Raw genomic sequence first — 22,824 nt, 5'->3', positions numbered from 1 at the left:
CGGACCAACTGTAGAGTTGAAGTAATCTGAAAAATTGACTCTTATGAACCAAGGTAGATTCGAAACAAAATTTCATAAAAATGAACGAAATTCATTGGTGCTCTGATAAATCTGACAAAGTTCGTATAACTGACAGAACAACCATTCTACAGCATTCTACAGCCGTCTTCAGGGAATCAGCCTAAGAAGGCTGATTCCCTGAAGACGGCTGTAGAATGCTAGCCGAAACGTTGGATAGAATAGGATAGATATCATCCTATTATTACTTTGTAAATGAATTACATCTCAATTAATTAGATACGTATATAAAATTTGATCAATTTCCTTCGAGAAGAACTAAGAAGCGATCTGGGTCTTATGTTTGATCCTTGTTCATATAAACCCCTATGAACAAGGGTGTGATTCTCATTAACACAATCATCGAAAATATCCTGAATAATATAATTATTTCATTGCAGACAAAGGAAAATCAAAACGCAAGCGTTTTCGATATTTTTCTCGAAGCAACGAGATAAGAAATGTGTCAACACCTGGAAGTCTGGTTTTTCTGCACCATCTGTATCGCTGTTCGATACGAATCATTCTGTTCTCGACTAGCCAGTGGAAATGTCGTCGGCTATACGTTTAATTGAAAGTGATCATTTCATATAATGTAAGTCGATTTTTCAAAATTATTTGAGCATTTTATTGATTTATTCTTGACTCTATTAAACTTCTGATCCATCTAGCTTCGAACTGTTTTCTTATGATGATTTTTTTTCGTTTTATTGTTGAAACTTCTTGATTGGGATGTATTTCGTGAAAAATTCACTTATATTTTGTTTGTGAGTTTCTAATGAGAGTTTTTTCCTTGAAGTAAGGACATATGTCTTGAATATTTTATCATGAAAGTTCAAAATTGGCTCCCACTGCGATGTTTCAACATTTTTTAAACCACTATGATTCTATAGAAAAATTCTGATTAATTTTTATTCATCATGAATTTAATACTGAATATTTTTCATCTTTCAGGATGGTGTGAGGATGCAACCAGGACCTTCATAGAGTTACATTTGTCCAGTTCAACAAATAGGTGAGCAATTTACATTATTGATTCTAAATTCCTGTTTCAGACAAAGGAAAACCAAATTGCAGTTTTAGTTGTTTTTCTCAACGCAATGAGATAAGCGATGAGTCACCTGATGGTTTGGTTTTTCTTTGCCATCTGTATCAACGTTCGATACGAGTCATTCTGTTCACGACTATCGAGTGGAAATGAGGTCCGATATTATACCTTATTTCACATAATGTAAGTGGATTTTTGAATATTATTTGAGGATTTTATTAATTTATTCTTGATTTGTTCAAACTTCTGATCCTTTTAGCTTCAAATTATTCTCTTTTATGAATTGTTTTCGTTTTATTGTTGAAACTTCTTGATTGGGATGTATTTGGTGGAAAATGCAATTTTATTTTGTATGTGAGTTTATAATAAGAATTTTTTCCTCTGAAGTTAGGATGTACGAGATACAGCTTGTCGTCTTTATATTGACTTAAATATCATGAAAGTTCGAAATTGACTATCACTTCGATGTTAACAATTTTAAACAACGTGTCAACTCTTCAATAGAAGCATTTTACCATATTTCTGTTGAAATATTCTAATTAAAATAATACTTAATATTAATTAGAATATTTCAACAGAAATATGATAAAATGCTCCTATTGAAGTGTTAACACGTTGTTTAAAATTGTTGAAACATCGAAGTGGCAACCAATTTTGATCTTTCATGATATTTAAGTCAATATAAAGACGACAAGCTATATCTCGTACGTCCCAACTGCAGGGAAAAAATTCTTACTATAAACTCACATACAAAATTAAATTGCATTTTCCACTAAATACATTCCAATCAAGAAGTTTCAACAATTATAAATATATAATGAGATTTAGGCAGTATATTCTTCATGTCAATTCTCCAGTGGAAGCAATTCAGCAAAATTCTGTTGAAATTTTCTAATTAATATTTCTTGTAATGAGTTTCAATCTGAATATTTTTCATCTTTCAGCATGGTATGGTGATGCAATGAGGCACTTCATAGAGTAACGTTTGTCCAGTTCGACAAAGAGGTGAGCATTTTATATTATTGATTCTAAATTCTGTTTCAGACAAAGGAAAATCAAATCTCCAGCGCCTTCGTTGTTTTTCTCAACGAAATGAGATAAGCACCTGGAAGTCTGGTTTTTCTACCATCTGTATGAACGTTCGATACGAGTCATTCTGTTCACGACTATCTAGTTGAAATGAGATCGGCTATACCTTTATTGAAAAGTGATCATTTCATATAATGTAAGTGGATTTTTGAAAATTATTTGAGGATTTTATTAATTTATTCTTGATTCATTTAAACTTCTGATCCTTTCAGCTTTAAATTATTCTCTTTTATGAATTGTTTTCGTTTTATTGTTGAAACTTCTTGATTGGGATGTATTTGGTGGAAAATGCAGTTTTATTTTGTTTGTGAGTTTATGATAAGAATTTTTTCCTCTGAAGTTAGGAAGTACGAGATATAGCTTGTCGTCTTTATATTGACTTGAATATCATGAAAGTTCGAAATTGACTATCACTTCGATGTTAACAATTTTAAACAACGTGTCAACTCTTCAATAGAAGCATTTTACCATATTTCTGTTGAAATATTCTAATTAAAATAATACTCAATATTAATTAGAATATTTCAACAGAAATATGGTGCAATGCTTCTATTGGAGAGTTGACACGTTGTTCAAAATTGTTGAAACATCGAAGTGGCAACCAATTTTGAACTTTCATGATATTTAAGGCAGTATAAAGACGACAAGCTATATCTCGTACGTCCCAACTGTAGGGAAAAAATTCTTACTATAAACTCACATACAAAATAAAATTGCATTTTCCACTAAATACATCCCAATCAAGAAGTTTCAACAATTATAAATATATAATGAGATTTAGGCAGTTTATTCTTCATGTCAATTCTTCAGTGGAAGCGATTCAGCAAAATTCTGTTGAAATTTTCTAATTAATATTGCTTGTAATGAGTTTCAATCTGAATATTTTTCATCTTTCAGCATGGTATGGTGATGCAATGAGGCACTTCATAGAGTAACGTTTGTCCAGTTCGACAAAGAGGTGAGCATTTTATATTATTGATGATTCTAAATTCTGTTTCAGACAAAGGAAAATCAAATCTCCAGCGTCTTCGTTGTTTTTCTCAACGCAATGAGATAAGCACCTGGAAGTCTGGTTTTTTCTACCATCTGTATGAACGTTCGATACGAGTCATTCTGTTCACGACTATCGAGTGAAAATGAGGTCGGCTTTGCCTTTATTGGAAAGTGATCATTTCATATAATGTAAGTGAATTTTCAAACTTATTTGAGGATTTTGTTAATTTATTTTTGACTTTTTTAAACTTCTGGTCCTTTTAGCTTTTAATTATTCGCTTTTATGATTTTTTTTTCGTTTTATTGTTGGAACTTCTTGATTGGGATATTTCTAGTAGACAATGCAATTATTTTTCGTATGTGAGTTTATAATAAGAGTTTTTTCCTTGAAGTTAGGATTTACGAGATACAACTTGACGTCTTTATATTGCCTTAAATATCATGAAAGTTCAAAATTGACTCCCACTTCGAAGTTTCAACAATTTTAAACATGTCAACTCTTCAATACCAAAATTCTGTTGAAATTTTCTAATTAATTTTACTTATAATGACTTTGAGGCTGAATATTTTTCATCTTTCAGCATGGTATGGTGATGCAATCAGGAACTTCATAGAGTTACGTTGGTCCAGTTCGACAAAGAGGTGAGCATTTTATATTATTGATTCTAAATTCTGTTTCAGACAAAGGAAAATCAAATCCCCAGCGTCTTCGATGTTTTTCTCAACGCAATGATATAAACGATGAGTCGCCTGATGGTTTGGTTTTTCTTCACCATCTGTATCAACGTTCGATACTAGTCATTCTGTTCACGACTATCGAGTGAAAATGAGGTCGGCTTTACCTTTATTGGAAAGTGATCATTTCATATAATGTAAGTGGATTTTTAATCTGATTTGAAGATTTTTATTAATTTATTCTTGACTCTTTTAAACTTTTGATCTTTTTAGCTTTTAATTATTCCCTTTTATGAATTTTTTTCGTTTTATTGTTGGAACTTCTTGATTGGGTTTTATTTAGTGGAAAATGAAATTATATTTGGTATGTGAATTTGTAATAAGATTTAGTTAGGACATACAGCAAGTCGTATTTATATCGTCCTGAATTTCCTGAAAGTTCAGAATTGACCCCAATTGAGATGTTTCAACAATTCCTAAACAACATATCAACTCTACAATATAAGTAATTCATTCATCAAAAATTTTAATTAACTTTACACATAATGAGAATAAGTCATAATATTTTTCATTTTTCAGTATGGTATAAATGGATTGGTGATGCAATCAGGAACTTCATAGGTTTACGACCCTTCATAGACATACATACGTTACAGCATGCCCAGTTCTACAGAGAGGTGAGTAATTTTATCGAATCTTAATTCTATTTTCTGCAAATTATCAATCAGACAAAGGAAAACCAAATCCTATATAAGCTTCTTCGATGTTTTTCTCGACGCGTTTATATAAGAAATGCGTCATCTGAAAGTTTGGTTTTTCTTTACCATTCACAGTATTGTTCGATTAAAGTCATTCTGTTCGCGACTATCGAGTGAATATGTGGTCAGCTATACCTTTATTTGAAAGTGATCATTTCATATAATGTAAGTAAATTTTTTTAACTAATTTTAGGTTTTTATTAATTTATTCTTGACTCTGATCCATCTTTTCTTTTTCTGAATCTTTTTCGTTTAATTGTTGAAACTTCTTGATTGGGATGTATTTAGTAGAAAATGCAATTACTTTGTGTAGGTGAGATTGTAATAAGAGTACAGGGTGGGCAAAATTCCTGGTCTACTGAGGGGATCTCGAGAACTATATGAGCTAGAAGTGAACGAATGAAATATTTTCAAGCTCTTTTCCAGAAAATAAAAGAATGGTGAAAATCTTAGCCTCCTACGATTCTTTGTTTTTGAAGTATCAGCAAAAAATGAAATTTGGACGATTTAGTGAAGTTCATAACTTATTTGCCTTTTGAATTTTATATCTGAACCTTGAATCTTCTTAGGCACTTTTATGCGTAGAATCTGCAGACAAAAGATTTTCTTCAATTCGAAAAGTAACACGCTCAATGAAAGTCTAAATTTAATTTTTTGCTAATAACTCCAAAACGAAGGATCGTAGGATGCTACGGTTTTCACCATTCTTGAATTCTCTGAAGAAGAGCTGGGAAGTGTGTCATCCGTTTTCTTCTGGCTTCTATGGTTTTCGAGATTCCCTCAGTAGTCAACTGATTTTGCCCAGCCTGTATATCGCCCTAAATATTATGAAAGTTAAAAATTTAGTCCCGCTGCGATTTTTCAACAATTTTTTAACATGTCAATTCTTCAGTAGAAGCAATTTACTAAAATTCTCTTGAGATATTGTAATTAATTTTACTTATAATGAGATTAATATTATTCTTCGTCTTTTAGCATATGGTATGAATGGATTGGTGATGCAATCAGGAACTTGGAGGACCATGGAGTAACGTGTACGTCCAGGTCGACAGAGGTGAGTGATATTTTTGATTCTTAATTCTATTTTCTGTTTATTGTCGATCAGTTCGGTTTTTGTGAAATCTGTTCGAATTCAATACGAGTAGAATGTTTCACAATTATCTAGAGGAAATTTGAATGTCATCATGTAGGTCGATTTTTGAAACTGATTCAGGAGTTTTATTTGTTTTTTCTAGTCTCTATTTAATTTCTGATAAATTTAACTTTTCAATGAATTTTATTTTTGGAAATCCTTGCTTATTTCAGAGAGATTTGTTCAAACTTCGAACTATATGACCTATATATAGGATTATTTTCTCATTATATTCAGAATTTTTTACGGTTGCAGTGCAATGATTTAAAAAACAGGGTCTTTATAAATGTTTTTCACCTAGCAGTTGGCTCTGAATAACACTGTGCTGCATCCTACTGAAGGGTTTCGAATCCTACAGGGTGATTCATTAAGGCTAGCGATTAAAATTGATAAAATCCCAATACTTTCAGTTAAACAAGAGATATGAGTTTGTGGTTTTAACATCTAATGCTATGGCTTTCTATCAGTTGGTTATAGATAAAGAATTGGCTTTGAATTTTTCCAGAAAAAAATTAAAAATAGTGAAGTGAAACATAACGCCCTCTAGTAGTGATAGGGAGTTCGTTTCCTGAATGAATCATCCTGTATATCAAAAAAATTTAAAATCAACTTCCCCTGCGATGTTTCAACCATGCTCAAACCCCATGTGGTTCTCTGAAATTAAAGCAGTGTGCCAAAATTCTGTTGAGTAATTTGAATCTTCATTTTTCAGCATGGTATGGTGATGCAATCCCAGAGTTGCGCATGTTCTGCTCGACCAAAGGGTGAGTGATTTGATGAATTTTTATTGACTTGTTTCATATATCGCAATGGAAGATTTCAAACATACAAGTTTTCAGTTTCTCGTTCCTTTTAATACTCAAAAAATTCTTCTAGATATCGTAGCAAAATTTTGAAGTAGGTAGATTACCGGAAATTCCGTTTTAGATCAGTGGGGGGTCAATGAGGGTTTATGACAGATTTGTGATATAAATAATTTTGTTGTTAGTTGGATTTTTTTTCTCAAATTTTATTAGTTTTTAACAATGATGAACTTTGAAAATTTTATCGCTGATAGTTTCAAAATAGAATAATTTTCATTGTACTCATCAAGAAAACTGCTTAGGTTATCATAAGAATTTCCAATTTGATTTTATTCGAAAGTTTAAAAAAATAATATATGGTCAAGAAACTGAAAATTTTGTATTTTTGAATCTGAATATTCCTGTAGCAGGATTCACATAACCTTAAGAACCTCTTGTAACTTTTCCTGATTGCTTTGTGAATTCAGGGCAATTTAGGAAAGTTGCATATACAGGATGTCACAAAATAGTGAGTCAAACCTCACACCATTCTAGAGTAGACCGAATATTTTGTAATGACACCAACAATAGCAAAAATGTAGGGTTTCCAAAATAATCAGAATTTTATGCATTTCATGAGCACCAGCAGTACATAAGGGTGAAAATTGAGTTAATTTCTTAGAACAATCTTATTAACCATATCGATTTCTCTATCTGACTCTTTCGCATCCTAGACAGATAATAAGTTTAAGAAATATTTTTAATGTTATTTATCAATTTTGAATGTCCAGAAAATGGGAAAATTTTTAAAACTGTTTTCAATAATTTTTTTCATCATTTTTTCTGAACTATAGGGGGTTTATTCTGAGTAAAAAAATTATTGAAAAAAAAAAATTTTCAATCTACATTTACTAAGGTTTTCGATTAATTACTCCGAGTAATTTTAATTAGGGGTGATAATAAAAAAATCTAAGATCAATATGGGCGGAAAAAGCTATCCTCAATCACAAATTGGTCCTGTGATTGAAAAAAATTGTTCGAAAAATCGGCATTTTAGGTATTTTCATAAAATTTTTATTCATTTTGGAAACTGTACTATTTCGCTGAACGTTAATGTTGGTGTCGTTCGGTAGTGTTTGGTCTATACTCTATCGTGGTGAGTCGTTTGATTCACTAGTTTTGGGACACCCTGTACAGTGTGAATATTTGACTCGTACAAATATTTCAACAGAAGATCCTTGAGATCACAAGAAACACATTCTTTATACCATTTTTTCCAATTCAGCCCGGATTAAAAGATACAGCCTTCCCAATTTTTTAAATTTTCAAGATACCTGTTAATTTTTGAACATCAAATTACTCGAAAACGGCACATTATACGAGAAAATATGAAGACTACTTTTATTTTACAAAACATTCAGATATTCATTAGATAGCGTCCAACTTAGTTTCAATAGTTGGGATCTTAAAATTTTTGGTATTTTTATGGTTCTTAATAGTCATAATGAGAAAACTAGAAGACGTGGGTGATATCTTGTGTTGAATGAACGAAAAACTACATTCCGAAACTCATTTCATTCGATAAAACCGTTCGTGAGATAGATGATAGAACTCATACACAACATTTTTTATGGTTTTTCAATAGCCAGTATCTTTTGAACCGAGCCAATTCGGAAAAAATGGTATGAAATAGATTGTTTTCACCTCGAGAATATCCAATTAGAATATTTGTACGAATCGAAGACTCACCCTGTATAAGGTTTAAGGTTGTACGAAATCAAGTGATGCATGCATTTTGCAATTTTTTCTGTGTTGAAAATTTTTCCCAAGAATGATTGGTTATTTACAAAACATTGAATATTACTCAAGCCCAGAAACGTCAATTAGAATTTAATGGTGTATTCAATTTTAATCTTCCATTCAATGTGATATACATGGCTTCTTTGTCAAAAAATAGTATGGGTCTGTCATAAAAAAATTTTATTTAATAATTTCTGTTTAAATACAGCCCCCTTAAGATGGCACCTTGAAAGCAATTTTTCACTCAGAAATCAGAATACTAACAGAAATTAAATTTCAATTTCGAAGATGTTCCAGCCGATACGACTTACGCTGTCAATAATTTTTTTTTCTCAAATGAATCAAGCTATCAATTATTGCATTTTTTTAATGGTATAATATTTATGCAGAGTCTCTACTTCTAAAAGGGTCAACCTTCAAAGGGGGAATCATACAAGTGATTCGCAGCAAAAAATGTCATATAGCACATGGTCGAAATATTGACGGTTATTGTACAGTTTGACATTTCTTGATTTCACGAAATATTTCAAGTTCTCCCCAAAAATCAATTATACTACAGTTATCCTCGTAGCCAAAGAAATTCTCATCCTGTAGCAGATTTAATGCCGTTTTCAGATGAGTGGTGAAATTTGACGAGACTACAAGGATAACACAATTATAATTGATTTTATGGAAAAACTTGGACTATTTGGTTAAATCAGTATTTGTCAAATTGAAGAATAACCGTCAACATTTCGACCATGTGTTATATGAGATTTTTTGTTGCAAATCACTTATATGATCGCCCCTTGAAGTTTGGCCCTTTTAAAAGTAGCAACCCTGCATTCTCGTGAAACAAATTTTAGGTGCGGTTTCTTATACCCCTTGTATTTATAGGGAACACCACCAGAAGTATTTTCATTGCCGTCTCATCCAATAGAATTTCTGCTCAATTCAATTTTTGTCAGTGTTTTGGTTTCTAATGAAAAAAATTAAAAATCGCTTTTCAGGTTCTATCTTTAGGGAGTTTTGTATCTAAGCGGGGGGTTACTCGAAAAAACATCATATAAAAGACTCGCACTATTTTTTTGCAACTATTCATTTACGTCTCGTGATGGATGATTGAAATTTGAATGGACCATTAAATAGTAATTGAAGTTTTTGTAACTGGGAGACGGAATTTTTTTCTTGAGATTTACTCAACCATTGCTTGTCGAAATAATTGAATAGATAGCTGCCCTTTTGAATTTTTTTAATAGAAAAGTCACGATGATACTTTATGACTATATTTGACAAACTACTTGATTACATTTGATTTGATTTGACTTTATTTGATTTATCAACTCTGAATTGACATCGATTAATACATGGGGTGGCGAAATTTGTTGTCTACTAGGGGGATCTCGAAAACTATGAGATCTAGAAGAGAACGGTTAACGTTCTCATAACTTTTTTGTCGTTGGAGTTACAGATCTGAAATTTGAATCTTCTTAGGCACTTTTATACGTAGAATCCACTGACAAACGATTTTTTCCAATTCCATAATAACAAACCCAATGAATGTTTGCATTTAAAAATGGATAAGTTGCCATCGTGGTGAGAGCGAAGAAATGATGGAAGGGTCTTAGGGAACAGTCTTGTCCCTCTTTGGGCTGGGCTGCTAAGGGATCTCCCCGAAGTCGTTTCCAGCTCTAACTATCGATGGACAAGGAGAAGAAAACCAGGATGAAAGCTTCAATATTCAAACTGAGTTATTCTGTTCTATTTTTTTTTCCATGTTGTCTAATGATTCGAAATGAATAAATATTTTGAGCTCGTCAGTGGACTCTACGTGAAAAAGTGCCTGTAGAAGGTTCAAGTTTAGATTCTGTAATTTCAAAGACGAAATAGTTATGAGAACTTTTCGAAATCGTCAAAATCATCTCATTTGTTACTAATAACTCAAAAACGAAGTATCGTAGGAGGCTACGGTTTTCACTAGTCTTCGTTTCTCTGGAAAAGAGTCCTCTGTTTTTTTTCTAGCTCTTATAGTTCTTGAGATTCGTACAGATACTTCTTCCCGATGTTTTACCCCCCGGTTCTGCGGCGTCCGTCCCTGGTGTCCTTATTTGCGACGTAGGGATTGCTTTTCAGGATGAGCAAAGAGAGTGGAAATCGTCAGAATCGTTAATTCTTTCTGATGCTGCCGGTGAAATTTCTCCCGCTTTTCCAATCACTGCTTTTTATGTTTCATCCTTGTGTTTACACGCCTTTCAATTTACGTATCAGCCGTGTACCAACCCCACCCCTCGCGTCTCTACGTAATCCCCCACCAGGTGGTTTTTCTGGATTTTTCTTCCGGTTATCGGCCGTCTTTGATCGTTGCGGTGACGGGAGGTTTTCCGTGTTTGACGGAAAAATCGCGATCTTGTGTGTGTGTCATTCCATTTGCGCACTCTTGCGGGTTACACCTATCCCTTATGGTTTGATGGATATCTAACGGTTAAAAGTTGCTCTGGAAGAATTTTACCTTAGAATCCAGTGACGTTGTTGTTTTTCAATAACTCCCTGTGTTTTTTAATTATGAAGACAACACGTTCTTACAATGAAACACCTTGTATATTATTTTCTGTATCCATCAGGCGTGAATTCCGAAGCTTTCTGCTGGTTTCCATCAGGTTGTGTGAAATAAACCATCATTACTTTCGTAAACCTCCATTCTTGTGAAATAAATTTAATATTTTATAATGTGAAGCAGAAATATTTCGCGAATTATCATAAAAATGACAAGATAGTGTGAAATTTTTTGACATCTAGCTTTTTGGTCCAATTAAATTTGCCTTCCTATTCCAATTAGAATCAGAGGGAAATTTTAGAGATGAATCTTGAATTCATCATAGAAATCTAGAAAGGCCATTTAATCTATAATGAATATAGAAAATAATATACCGGGTGATTCTCTAAGGTGGCTCACCCCTATAACTTTTTCATTATTGGAGACAGAGAAATTAAATTTGCAAGTTGTGTATTATAGTTACAGTTACGGCCGGTTTCATAATCAAACCTAAAGTCGCTTTAATTTTAAGGCTTCCTTTAACCCTACTAAAAATGACAGTAAAGGAAACTTTAAGCTTAAAGTGAGTTTAAATTTCATTATGAAACTGGACGTTAGACTTTTCGACATTTTATAACTTGCTTTGCCGTACTTCCTGTTTGATCGGAAATGATTCCAACTTTCGGTTCTCATCCTATACAGGGTCCTGCAATAGTGCGTTAGGCTTCCATATCTGCCAAATCAGACGTTTAAGAAATTTAGTTGAAGAGCATTCGCTTTGTACTTTCAATTCTATATCTCAGGAAATTATTTTCTAACATACAAGTTGTTCCCAATTAAAATTATTCAACAAATGAGTGATTTTTTAAATAGAACACCCCTTATATTTTGAAATATTTTCAATGCTCTTCAATACCTCTACCATGATGCAAAATATTAGGGATATTTTTTCAACGGTACGGATCTTATTCAGAAAAAACTGCAAAATTTCGACGAAACAGTGGTTCGGTAAAAGCCATTCACCGATTTCCAGAAGAAATAGAAACATGAATTTGATCAAGATTTCTTTCGACTTAAGAATTTGCCTAGTCATCGTTCCTAAATGATCAACCTCTCTTATACAGGGTGTCCGTTATCAATGTCCAAATATGAATTATTTCAAATTGTTTTTTCTCGATTTTTTCAAATGTAACACCCTGTATTTTTTTCATGATGATGTACACGATTCTTCATATTTGGACAGTGATAACGGACACCCTGCATAAGAGAAGTTGATCATTTAGGAACGGTGACTAGGCAAATTCTTAAGTTAAAAGAAAATCCTGATCAAATTCATGTTTCTATCGCTTCTGGAAATCGGTAAATGGTTTTTACCGAACTACTGTTTCGTCGAAATTTTGCAGTTTTTTCTGAAGAAGATCCGTACCGTTAGAAAAATATCCCTAATATTTTGCATCATGGTAGAGGTATTGAAGAACATTGAAAATATGCAAAAATATAAGGAGTGTTCAATCTGAAAAATCACTCATTTGTTTAATAATTTTATTTGGGACCACCCTGTATATCAGAAAATAATTTCCTGAGATGCAGAATTGAAAGTACCAAGGGAATGCTTCTGAACTAAATTCCTAAAACGTATGGTCTGGCAGCTATGGAACCTAACGAACTACTGCAGGACCCTGTTTATTTTTACTTATTTCGATCAAGAATGACATTCTTGATCCAACAGCACCTCACTTGTCAATATTAGACAAACAGTCGTTTTGAGAATTATTTAAAAGTCGGAAATGTTAATTTTATTTTGATAATTTGAAACCTTAGTCGACTATTTCACGACTTTCTTGCACTTATTCAGAAAAAAAGTGAAAATGGGGTAGAAACTTATCAAATTATATGAAAATAACATTTCACAAAAAGCCTATTTCCATTTGAAAAACTCAAGTTAACTGGAATTGCCACTTTTAAATAATTCTTAAAACGACTGTGACGGTCATAAGCTTCAAAGTGGTTGTTTTCCCATGTTACTTGATTAAGAATGAAGCGATTTACACGATGCATGGCATTCTAGATGGAAAAATCAAATTGAAATAAAAATGATTTTCTTTGTCAGATACTGACAAGTGACGTGATTTTGAATTAAGAATGTCGTGCTCGATCGAAATAAGTAAAAATAAATAGGATGTCCCACTCAGTAATCGGTATAGGGTGTGCTTTAAAAACACATAAATATATCTAACAAAAGATGGAAAGATAGGAAAAAACTAACAACGTCGCTAGATCCTACGATAAAAATGCCATCATGATTAGATTTTTTTAAAGTCGAACCTAGCTAAAATTCTTACTTTAAAGTCAAAATCTCATTCACTTCGGAACCATAAGGGATACTTGCACAGGGTGTTATATGGCGACATAGAACATTTGTCCATATACAGAGGGATTCGTTGTACTGAGGGGGATGAAAGTCAGAGATTTATTACTAGAATGTAATACACATCCGAGAAGAATCACGTAAACGTCAATTTCCTCCTTCGTATCGGCCGATGATCGACGGAATCACTCAGCTGAGTTCGAAGATGTACACCGTAAACCGAAAACGAGAGGTCGCAAAAATTTCACGACCTTTTTATTGCGAGGGGTAAAACCCCGATACGGGAAAAAAATCATACACCGTAAAGTCGGTAATGTCCCATCTTGCTAATACGTTCGCCCCATCAAAATCAGATAAAATCTCCCGACGTCTTTCTGCTACCGGATGCTGTAAAACGAAATGAATAGATTGATAGAGGGACCTTTTCGCGTTGTCCGAGGGAAGGGAAATGCCGGGATTCGAAGCCGGGTCCGGAAGATATCTTTCGAAGGCAGTCGCCGAGTACGAGATTTGCTATGAAATTCAAACCGTTTTATTCGGTGAACAAATAATACCAAATACAGGGTGGCCATTTGAAAACGAAACAGACGAGATTACAGACGAAATAACGTTTTTCGATAGAAATGCTCGGACAGGTCGATTTCTGTTTCGAGGGGGACAACTTAAGATGTAGGGTACGGACGCATAGCGCTTCAACCCTTGCTACTACAACCCTCACCCCCAATTTTTGAATTGGGAAGATGGGGTGAGTGATACCTTATTTGAAAGGTATTTTTATACTGATTTCAGCACAGTAATTGTTTTTTCATTTTATGCATTAGTTCTCAAAATATTCTCAACTAAGTATTTGAAAATGAAGTGGTGTTTTCATGGCACTTGTAGTTTTTTTTTGTGAAAAATCGACATTTTGAGCTTCAAAACAACCATGACTGTGGCTTCCTTCCCCCAATCCACTGACACAGAAATCTTCAATCAAGATGTCGAACAAACAAAGCGTATTGCGAAGGAGATCAATCTTGCTGAAACTCAATCTAAATTATCTTCGATATAATTTGCAGTATTTCCAATAACATGCGGTAACATTTGATCGATAGAAATCTCCAAAAAGTCCAAATACGTACATATCTCTAATCAGATTACCATTACTGAGAAAACACTTCATAATTAAGTCGGAAATCGTTTCACGAATTGGGACTGGAATATTTCTGTGGCATCATTAATGATTTGATTTTCTTACCTGGTAATCTGCTAAGAGATGTGTACGTATTTGGACTTTTTGGAGATTTCTATCGATCAAGTGTTACCGCATGTTATTGGAAATACTGCAAATTATATCGAAGATAATTTAGATTGAGTTTCAGCAAGATTGAGCTCCTTCGCAATACGCTTTGTTTGTTCGACATCTTGATTAAAGATTTCTATGTCAGTGGATTGGAGGATGGAAGCCACAGTCATGGTTGTTTTGAAGCTCAAAATGTCGATTTTTCACAAAAAAACACTACAAGTGCCATGAAAACACCACTTCATTTTCAAATACTTAGTTAAGAATATTTCGAGAACTAATGCATAAAATGAAAAAACAATTTCTGTGCTGAAATCAGTATAAAAATACCTTTCAAATGAGGTATCACTCACCCCATCTTCCCTATTCAAAAATTGGGGGTGAGGGTTGTAGTAGCAAGGGTTGAGGCGCTATGCGTCCGTAACCTACATCTTAAGTTGTCCCCCTCGAAACAGAAATCGACCTGTCCGAGCATTTCTATCGAAAAAATTTATTTTGTCTGTAATCTCGTCTGTTTCGTTTTCAAATGGCCACCCTGTATAATAGGTACTCGAAAAATTGAGAATATTGATGTTTTTCAAAGATGCATACAGGGTGTTTCATGAACATTGCGAAAAAATGAAATGCCTCGTTTCCAAGGAGGTATTTCAAATAAATAACGAATTCTTCGATATTTTCTAAACGACTTGATATATTTGAACGAGATTTGGCTAAAATAGATATCTTATAGGATGATTATTTCACATACCAACCCCGTTTTCAACAACTACAGTGGCGTGCTTACTGGTATTAACAAATGATGTAATAAAATTCATTGTTTGATTCCTTTTTTTTTGAAGAACAAGCGATTTTCATTTTTCATGAGTGGTGAATCCTAAAAAAATACGCAAAGACTCTTTTTCTTCCAAATTGGATAAGAATAGTTGAAGTTTAAGAAAAGGTACTAGTTTTTTCTTCAGAAATATAAGAGCACCACTCTTGAAGAATAAAAATCCCTGGTTTTGCGAGAAAAAGCAATCAAACAATGCATTTTATTACATAATTTGTTAAAGCTTCCCTAGAGACCGTTCTTCTCATTATTTTTGGGTAAACATTTTGTGAGTTAGCATTCAATGGTAATATACATGGTGATTCATAACTATACATCTCAGACGACCATATATTTCTTATCCCCTAATGATTGAAAATATTTCCCGAAACACTTGATTTTTTTTTTGGGATATCTTGACGTATATTTGAGGCTTGAACGAGCCATCCCCTAAGTAGGGGCGCTTCAGCCTACAAAATTGAATAGGGGACAGGGGTTGAGTGATACTTCATTTGAAAGGTCTTGGAAGCCTCTCTAAAACGAGCAAGAAGGTTTTCTAATTTTTTCTTATTAACTGATCAATCTCATTTTCTAACATTTCAAGATGAATTTCGCCATTTGAATTAACCAGGCATAAACAGAGATCCGATTGAGGTGGTCTCTCAAAATTCCTCTATTGTAAAAATGGTTCATGAAAATATCGTTTTTCATACACCGCTGTAAAGAGGCTTCCAAGTCCTTTCAAATGAAGTATCTCTCAACACCTCTTCCTCATTTTATTTTGAGGGGTTGAAGCTCCCCTTCTTAGGGGTTGCTCGTTCAAGCCTCAAATATACGTCATAAGATGTCCCCCAATAAAATTATGCGAAGTATTTCGGGATAAGAAATATAATACGGAGTGGCTCGTCTGAGATGAAACAACCTGTATACACTGAGGATCGGAATATAGCGATAGGTCCGAATATGCATTGAAAATTTTTTGGTGTGAGAAAAACATACAGGGTGTTGAAGTTGAATGACAATAGATGATAATGTCATAGCTCACCTGAAGGAATAACTTGTAGCAACACATCAATATATTTTCCGACATTCGAAAGAATACTTTTCATGAATTCAAATTCACCTCTGCTTTGATTAAAAGAATTAATAACTAGAATTAATCGAATATAGCTGAAACCATCAGAATCCAGTTGTGTGTGTAGAAGGCTTTCTATAATAGGTACTTTTATACAGGATGAATCTTTGACTCGTACAAATATTTCAACAGTAGATTCTTGAGGTTAAAAGAAGCACTTTTTTACCCTACCATTTTTTCCAAATCGGCTTGGTTTAAAAGATACATAGCGGGTTTCATAAAACTTTGATTGTCCGATCAACGATTTGACATTCACTCGATTACTAAAAAGAAATCACTGAAATTCTTTCAATTTTGAGTATATTGAAGAAGTAGCAATTAGGAATCATTCAATGAATGTATGAGGATCATAATCTGATGCAAGAATGATATTCTGAATGCTCATGAGTGAATTATTGATTGAAAGTAAATTGACGTATATTCGTCAGTCAAGCGTTGATTCCCCGAACAAGCTTTATGAAACCCGGGGACAGGCTTTTGAAAAACCATTAAAAAAATGTTATTTTTAGATCTCACAAACTATTTTATCGAACGAAATGAATTTCGGAATGTAGTTTTCCATTTATTTGATCAATATTTTTCGAACACAAGATTTCATCACCCACGTCTTCCAGTTATGTCATCATGACCATTACGTACCATAAAAAAGAAATGGTATGGAAGAAGAGTTTTTCATTTGACCCAAAGAATCTACGGTTGGAATATTTCTACTAGTCAAAGACTCGCCCTGAATCTATTATTTCAATTTGCATATTATAAAATTGTCATGACATTACAACAGTCGATTGAAACCGAACATTTAAAAATCTAAATTGAAAGCACTCTATTCATTCAGCGAATTCAAAAGATTCATCACTATTTTATGATTGAATCGGTCAGTTGAAGAACTGTACAAGTCCATTTTCATCTGAGATGGCCAAAAGGCTTATATCTTGTAACTCCATCGATTCAACGAGAGAAAAATATTATTATGACGAACACTACAGCTTTAAGACCCCAGCACCATTTTCATCGCTTTGAACAACATTCAATCAACTAATGAGCAACTACAATGTTTTTCGAGATTATCTCATAATAGCAATTTTGGACTAGCACTGTTCTTTGGCTGAACGAATCGATTATATACTTCCTAAGACATATAATTGGGAAAAAATACCCTGTAGATTAGCTAGAGTATGCGTCATAATTATTATCACTAGACTCTAGCACGATTCTTGAGATGAGACTTCAGTAAAGTCTCGTGGGCATCACCAAATCCAAATAACTCATTGATTGATATCCTGGATTTGTTCAAAATGTTTATGAAACACCCTGTATTTTCCACGTCACTTGATTTTTCTCAAAAATAACGTTGAACAGGCGGTTTATAAAAATCTAACCGACTGGGGATCGATCCACTCCGATCCCAAAGTTGCTAGAGCCATTTTTGCAGCCGGAAGTCCCATAAATTAATCCACCACTAAGTAGATACTAATTCATCTTTCATTAGTCCTCCACTGGAACTAGTGTTGCGGAAAAATTAATGTGCGACACACAAGAAACAAATGAAATAATGCCGAGGCCATAAATGGGATGATAGTAAGAAGAAGATGAAGCGGAAGCATATCGAGGCTTGCAGCAGAAGGTCCATATATATATATAAATACAATTTCGTGAAAATGGCTCGGCGAATAGTCGTGATCTAAGTGAAAAATATGAAGACCAGATACTGCGTTAGGGTCCCGTGCTGCCAGACGCATTAGCGGGTCAGTTTCTCGGGCAATAACCACGTTTTCCTTTCACCAGACTCGTCCGGTTATACGTCGATTCCTTTGTGTAATTACGTTTTATTAGAGGATACTTTTGATCTATGTTTATCCGATTTCTGCGGGGTTATAGATGGGGGGCGACGTGTTATTAGGGTTTCTCGCGACGGTCAAAAAAGAGGGATTTCCAGCATGCGAAAATGGTTTTCTGATACACTCCTGGACACAGAAAACTTGGATCATAATGTTCACCGAATTCATTTTGGAATAACTTTTCAAGGAGTGCATCGATTTTGATTGTTTTATTATCTATTTGTAGCCTATTTCATCTAGTTTATCACCTGATGTCGAGTTTGCAGGAATTTCGATTGATTTCGATGGTATACAGGGTGGAACTGAAAGTTGCAATTTCCTCTCAATTTCCGAACACCCTGTGGAGGTAATTAGTGACGCGATGATGGGCCTTTGAAGCCGTTTTTGAAGCCCGATTTTCTCTTAACATTTCCTCGTTTAATTCACGTCAATAGCTCTTTCCTTTCAAAATTTGTGGATCGATATTTGGCCATATAAGGTACATTTAAAAAAAAAATCGCATTTCCAGTGTTTCAGGTTGTAAGAAAATTTGGCAACAACTTTGTTATTTTTAATGGGATGTCCAGTATTTCAATTTTTTTTTATGATACTCCATGAAATATTGAATCTATTCACCCTTACTTTTTCATATCTATTTTGACGGTTTTTGAGTTATTAATTATTTTTCGAAATTTTAGATCAAATTGGCATGTTACGAAAATGACTGTAGTTCGCTCAATATTTGAGAATGAAGTCAGAAATTTAGCAAGTCATTAGATATTGATCTGATCTATGTCGCTGCTTTTGAATTATGGTTGTCAGTTATTTAGGATGGACCAAAAAAAAATCATCATTTGTCATGTTACAAAATCGTAAAAAAGTCTATTTTTACAAATTAAATACCTATCTTTCAGTAGAGTGTGTTGTACTGATTCCAAAAATTTATAAATATACTAGGTGTCTAATTTGGAAAAAAACAGACTTTTTTACGCTTTTGTAACTTGGCAAATGATGATTTTTTTGGTCCATCCTGTATAACTGACAACTACAATTCAAAAGTAGTGACATAGATCAGACCAATATCTAATGTCTTGCTACATTTCTTACTCAATTCTCAAATATTGAGAGAACTAGGGTCATTCTCGTAACACGCCAATTCGATTTAAAATTTCGAAAAATATTTAATAACTCAAAAAGGTTAGGTTATAAATTTTTTTGAAAAATCGTTTTTCCATTCAAGAAAGAGCTATTGATGTGCATTGAACTAGAAAATGTTAAAAGAAGATCAAGCTTCAAGAACTCATTTAAATACCCATCATTGCGTCACTTATAACCTCCACAGGGTGTTCTTAAATTCAGAAGAAATCACAACTTTCAGTTCTACCCTGTATAACATCAAATTAGATTGAAATTACTTCAGACTCGACATCAGGTGATAAACTAGATGAAATAGGCTACAAATAGGCAATAAAATAATCAAAATCGGTGAACACCTTAAAAAGCTATTTCAAAATGAAAATGGTGAAAATTTTTTCTTTCCGATTTTCTCTGTTCAGAAGTGTATTTATCGTTCAATTCCTCGCTCGAAACTCCGCGTCTCCAATCGCGCCCAAGTTTCGAGCCTTTCGATCGTCATCAGGGTGTAGCGATCGGCGAAAGACGTAAAACCTCCCTTTTCCGCCCCATCAACCCCGATAGCGCTCGATATATTTTCAGACGGCCCATAAAGCAGATACCGTCCTTAATTCCTGGTTCGATATTTGACGACCGCATTAATTTTAACAGGTTTTCTTCGGGGGGCGACAAACGGCTGCGGAAGGGACGCTCTCCGAGGCAATATTAATTCGCGGATACGTAGAAGGAAACGACTTTTCCGAATCATTGATTACAATTTTCTCACTAATTTGTTCGGTGCCCTTTAGTGCGATTAATTTATTCAATCTTGAAGCGTTAGAGTCTCGGGTGGCCTGGATCTCGATGAAAAATTCATCGAATGTACAGGGTGAAGTAGAGCCGGTCTTGCAGAAAAAATACGAGAGGAATCGTACTAGTTTTGAATTTTATTACACTTTCAATTTCCGTTAAGCCTGTTTGGTGAAGCTTCTATCATTGGGTCTCCACAAAATTCAACAATGGACTGAAATCCAACTAAAAATCTCACCACAATTTTTTCTAATCAAAGCTCTTCGTGTACGGCCTTCTTGTTTCCAAATACGACAACAATTCACTACCATATTAATACTTCTGTACTTAGTCCTTGCTATTTCTGCGAAGGATAAAACTAGCCTATCTTGAGATCACTGTTCGCCTTTTATTAACAAGCTTAGGAGTTGAAAATTATAATACAGGGCGAGTCTTTGACTCGTACAAATATTTCAGCAGTAGGTTCTTCAGGTCAAACGAAATACTTTTTTCCTCTACCAATTTTTTCCGATTCGGTTCTGACAAAAAGATATAGCCATTTTAAATGTTCATAATGAGCTGTACCACCTATGAAAGAAAAAATTACCTTCAGAATAACTAGCTAAATCTGTGATACTACACGTCTGTGGATCTTTTAAACAGAGTTGTATTCAGCCAAAGTACCCAATTTTTCAAATAATTTCATTCGATAAAACCGTTTGTGAGAATTAAAAATTACATTTGGTATGGTTTCTCAGCAGCCTGTATTTTTAAAACCGAGCCGATTTGGATAAATATGGTAAATGAAAACATTGTTTCTTTTGACATCATGAATCTACTGTTGAAATGAATGACTCACCCTGTATAGAAACGTTAATTATTGATCAACAACTTCTAAGATCAAATTCAAAAACTTCTTCTTCTCTTAGTTTTTCAACCCCAACCCCTTTATTTTGAATAGGGAAGATGGGGTATGTGATACTTCATTTGAAAGGCCTTTCTCTTCTGAGCTTACAATATAATTTTTTTTTCAAGGAATCTATTGGTTTTTGAGATATTCGATTTCGTACAGAATTGGTCATTTCGTTAAATATGCTGTGTGAATCGATCAAATTTTCCTTGATTTACTGAATATTTTAGTTTATTCATTGTCAGAAAAATTGAAATAATTTCCTCCTTTCTCAAAAATAACCAGTTCCGGAACCTACCAGAAGATTTATCATCGAAATTGCAAAATAAATGAGTGAAAATTGGATTGATTCATACAACTTGCTTGAAGGTAAAACTAACGTTACTTAAAAAACGAATGGGTTGAATGAGAAAAAAATTATGGGGTGTCGTCTAATAGCTCTTTGTCAACATACAAACTTTCAATAAACTGTCTCAACTTTCTTGACTATTTCCACCCCAAATCGCACGGTACAACAATTTTTTCAAGTGACCTGATGCAACTAATCAGATAGACTCGGATGTACTGAACCATTCATTGTCCAGCCATATGTTTATGGTTTGTTTCTTTTTTCCAATGCCGGAGTCGCCTTCCACAGTCCCTTACTTGAAATTTACTGAAATTTTGTGGAAATTCCAGGGTTTGTAGTTCAGCCATCTTCAATATTTTATGTAGACAATTTTTGGTGAAGGTACATATTACAATGACTTCTTCTTTCTGTCAAAAAATGCCTCACCTTTGAAAACTCCCTGTATACTTGGTTTCATACTTCATCTAACTCCTGTTTATCCATTTGAGCACTTGATGGCCCTGTTTCATATACCAAGATTGCATTATTTAGGAGTGAAGTTTGAATAACATTGTTTATTAGGTAAGAACCTGCAAGTCTTGATGATGCTTTGATACAATATCAAATTCATGAAAACAGAATGTGGATCATAATCTTACATAAAATAAGTATCCAAATAATAAATGGCAATCGAACCAATCTGCGACAAGCATCATTATTCTAACCGCGTATAGAAAAACCACGGGAATATCTCCTAAACGCGGACGTTTGCGATGTAAATTCGTGCAGAGGAGTGAGCGATAGAGGGAGCCCTCTGAGGTCGTGGACGAACGGCGAACGCAAACCGTCGAAAAAAGACCGGGAAAGGGCCGAATTTTATATTTGGAACATTAAATTCTTTTAATTACTTTCTGTATCTACATATTATACGTGTAGTTCGGCCATTATTTTTAGGAATGTTCTGTTGGCCCGTTCCTCCAACTGAATACTGATTAATTCAACGATAATTTATGATACGCGATATAACGCGCCGTACAAAAACCGCAGAAATTTACACATGAAAAAAGAAGGACACGTGCGGTTTTCTACAATGAATATTAATTGCTACTGGAGTGTTCTCTCTGTGTGTGTACCGGGTTCCGTAAACCGAACGCTGAAAGTTATCGCTTTTGTGTACGTGTGTGCATCTAGCCATTTTTATATTTCGTTAAATATATATTTTATTCGGTACGGAACGGGCGCGTCGTTTTAGCGGATGCGGTCGATGCGGTTTTTGGGATTTTTTTATTATTACCGAAAGGCAACCCCCTGGTGCGGTCGCATTGCCGCAATTTCAAAAGAGAAACGCCTAGATGAATATATATTCTCACAGAGCAACTTTTCTAGTAATGAGTCTCGAAATTTCATGGAGCTGCAGTCGCTCAGTTT

General features: G+C 34.0%; 1 long non-coding RNA gene across 12 annotated transcripts; it reads left to right on the top strand.

The window, feature by feature from the left end:
- Positions 1 to 457: 457 nt before the first annotated feature.
- Positions 458 to 4,526, top strand: LOC123320147. 12 transcript variants are annotated; one of them, XR_006538703.1, is made up of 7 exons: positions 458 to 652; positions 1,012 to 1,072; positions 2,050 to 2,083; positions 2,150 to 2,330; positions 3,092 to 3,376; positions 3,769 to 4,059; positions 4,442 to 4,526. It is a non-coding gene; the product is annotated as an uncharacterized LOC123320147 (long non-coding RNA). The 12 variants fall into 12 exon arrangements; XR_006538704.1 differs by having other exon boundaries at positions 2,050 to 2,088; XR_006538706.1 differs by lacking the exon at positions 2,150 to 2,330 and having other exon boundaries at positions 2,050 to 2,110; positions 3,092 to 3,095; positions 3,195 to 3,376.
- Positions 4,527 to 22,824: the final 18,298 nt, after the last annotated feature.

Source organism: Coccinella septempunctata, chromosome 9, assembly GCF_907165205.1.
Source record: "Coccinella septempunctata chromosome 9, icCocSept1.1, whole genome shotgun sequence".
In the NCBI taxonomy this organism is placed as follows: Eukaryota; Metazoa; Arthropoda; class Insecta; order Coleoptera; family Coccinellidae; genus Coccinella; species Coccinella septempunctata.
This window is presented reverse-complemented; position numbering and strand designations above follow the sequence as displayed.